This window comes from Orycteropus afer, unplaced genomic scaffold (genome assembly GCF_000298275.1).
Source record: "Orycteropus afer afer isolate SDZICR_OR568_19922 unplaced genomic scaffold, OryAfe1.0 scaffold00454, whole genome shotgun sequence".
Classification (NCBI taxonomy): Eukaryota; Metazoa; Chordata; class Mammalia; order Tubulidentata; family Orycteropodidae; genus Orycteropus; species Orycteropus afer.
The window spans coordinates 383,407-386,706 of record NW_006922041.1 but is presented as its reverse complement, the minus strand read 5'-3'; positions in this window follow the sequence as shown (position 1 = coordinate 386,706).

Sequence of the window (3,300 nt, the reverse complement as noted above, 5' to 3'; positions counted from 1 at the left end):
TCCTAAGTGGTTCTCAGGAGGTGGATTACTTGCAGCCATTTTCTTCTACAACTAGAATTACATTTTCTGCCTTTGCCACTGCTGGTCCCAAGAAGCATGGCAGTACTGACTGCTGAGCACCCAGGGAAGAGCACTCGCCTTCCATATTTTAATTAGACCTTGACAGCTGGTATGGACTGTGAGTGCTTATTTGCACACCTGCAGGCTATTGGCTGTAAAGGAGCCCAGCTTGTCTGGAGATTACTAGTGCAGATGGAGACTGCAGTCATTTAATTTAATAGAGCAATTGTGTGCGGGTCTTGTAGAAATGTGCAGCAATTGTGAAATGTGGGCTTCATCTCAAATCCAGGTACTCTGTTCCTTATGTAACACATATTTCACCTCTTCCATCACTCTTCATCATCAATACAGCCCATGTGAAGAAAAGCAGGGAAGCAGGGCAGTCTTGGAAATTTTGCAAGAGAGAGGAAAGAAAGGAGGGGCTTTAAGATGGGATTGGAGCTCTAAATGTAATATGATTTGTCAAGGATTTAAATGACCACCTTCCAGACCAGACTTAATGGTCTGATAGCGTCTGGTGGAACCCCCAAGACTATGACTCCTAGTTAACCTTCAGGCCTGGAATCGAACTCACTCTCACCCATGGATCCAGTCATACAATAGGCATATAGGGTGAACATTTACACCATGTAGGTACACCCCTTAGGATAATCAATCATGGGAGATTAGAAAGGCAGTATTTGCACAAGGAGATAGCTCAGAGGGCAGGAATACATAGGAAAGAAGGACACAGAGAAGAGGTAACTACATGGAGGAAGTGGGAAGAGAGCTGTTACATTGTGGGAATTGCAATCAATGTCGAGAAACAAAATGTGTATGATCTGCTGTATGGAAAATGAATTTGTTCTATAAACTTTCACCCAAACCACACTAAGAAATTTTTTAAAACTAAAATAAATGACCACCTTCTTTCTTCTTTTGAGCAAATGTGCCTTGAACTGCTCTAACCACACTGAAGGAGCCCCTAGCTTTGAATATGCAAAAGAGATAAACATCTGGCACCCACCAAGAATAAGCAAATTTCATAGGAGATGGTTACAGTGACTTGTGTTTCTGTAACATTGGGGAAGATATCTTACCTTTCCATTACTAGGACGCTAACTCAAGAACTGAGGTTCCTGTTTCATAGAATATCACCTGTAATGTCTGTTTGTCAGTGTATCCCCAATAGGAGTCCCTAAGTAGTACAAATGGTTAATGCTCCCAGCTGCTAACCAAAAGGTTGGAGATTCGAGGTACCTCAGAAGAATGGCTTGGTGATCTACGTCCAAACATCAGTCATTGCAAACCATATGAAGCACAGCTCTCCTGTGACACACATGTGGTCCTTATGAGTCACAACTGACTCAACAGTTGGTTTTTCACTGATAAACCAAGACCTCTCATAGCTTGTGGTAGTGGAGGTTGTTGTATGTCAACTTGCCTGGGCCTGGTTGAGTGGCTGGGCAGCTGGTGGTAGTTAATCCCCATGATGAGACTGGCAATCAACTTCATGGTGGGATCTACCACAAACAGCTGAGTAGCTGCTTTAGGGATGCTATCTTCTTCCCATATATAAGCAGCAGCTTTGGGAATGGTCTCTAGTTTATGGCACATTTGAACCCTGAGTGTAGCCAGTACATTGTTCAGCATCCTGCCATGCTTTGGGACTTTTAGTGGACTTGAATTAATGGCCTGCCATGAAGTTTGGTAATATTGTGTACCTTGTTACTTATCAACCTTGGGTTTGTCAGCCTCAGCAGCCAGCAGCTGAGTGAAGAAAAGCCTCCTGCTTCAGTAGGCCAGGAGCAGGAGGCAGAGCTGAAGCTCAAGGTTGAGGGGCTTTCACCCAGCGCCTAGAGCCTGGCACTTTGAACTCAGACATAAAACCTCCAAATTGTAAGAATAAACTCCTGTTTGTTAAAGCCATCCCATTTGTGGTGTATTCCTGTCAGAGCACTAGTAGGTAACCAGAACACAGGTAATGTGCTCAGTAAGCATTTGTGGAAAGAGAGAATGAATAATAAACCAACTAAGGTCATATTTGACTGCTAACCAGAAGGTTGGTGGTTCAAACCAACCAGCCACTCCACAGAAGGAATACTTGGCAATCTACTTCTTTAAAGATTTACCACCTTGGAAATCCAAAGGGGGTTGCTATGAGTCAGAATTGATTCAATGGCACTGAATTTGGTTTTTGAGTTTTTTAAGGTCATATTCTCAGGCTGCTGAGGCCCATTACCTTCCTGAATGCATCTTTCTGGGTATTCTCAAAACTTTAGGCCCATACTGAGTAACTTCCCAGAAAATTCCACCTGTACGTACACTCACTGACTGTAAAACTGGGATACTTTCAGTTGGCTTATATTGTTTTCTGATTACCTCTAGTATGCCTGTGGAATCCTAGCTAGCTCAATTTTAGTAGAGTGGAAGCAGGACTTGGAAAATGAGTGGCAAATGATACAAAACAGAATAATGGCTAATGCTATGGCACAGATTAGATGTTGAAAGAGTTTAGAAGAGAAGGAATTCCCTATGGGCCAGGCAAACAAAGTCAAGGGCTTTTGCTTTAGTCCTTAAGGAAAGGATAGTCAGAGAAATTGTTGGAAGTATTCCAGATAAAGAGAAAGGAAAGTATAAAGTAGTTAACAACATGGATTATGGACAAAGCTGGGTAACATTCTCAGCTTCACCATTTATCAGCCATATGTATTTAGGCAAATAGCATTATCTGTCTAAAATTTATCTTTTAAAAATGGAAAGATGTGGCCGTGCCACACACATTCCAAAAATAATTAGGAATAAGAGAAACAAGGGAAGAGACTCATGTACTTGGAGAAGGAGTTTTGGGAACGAACATCAGATAGTGTATGGAAATAGATTCACGTAAACCTGGCAGATTATAAAGACACAACTAAATACTGACAGAAACAGTCAGGACGGGAAAGGAAAAGGTTACTTATAAGATTGCAAAGGAGTCAGACTTCAGATGGTCTGGTCCAAGAAAGCAAAATACAAGTATTTAAAGGAGTAGCAAAACTACCAAGTTTACATTTTCTGTTCAAGGCGGAATAAAGACAACTTTCTCACATGATAACCATATTCACAAAAGTCAGTACATAAGCACTGGTATTAGCACAGCACATCTTCAGTGTTAAATTGTTTTTGTAGGGAGCCAAGGTTTAGAATCATGAAATAACAAAAGTTCTCATATTTTAAGGACAAGACCTATCAGGGAGACCAGTTATTTTTTGGTTTTCT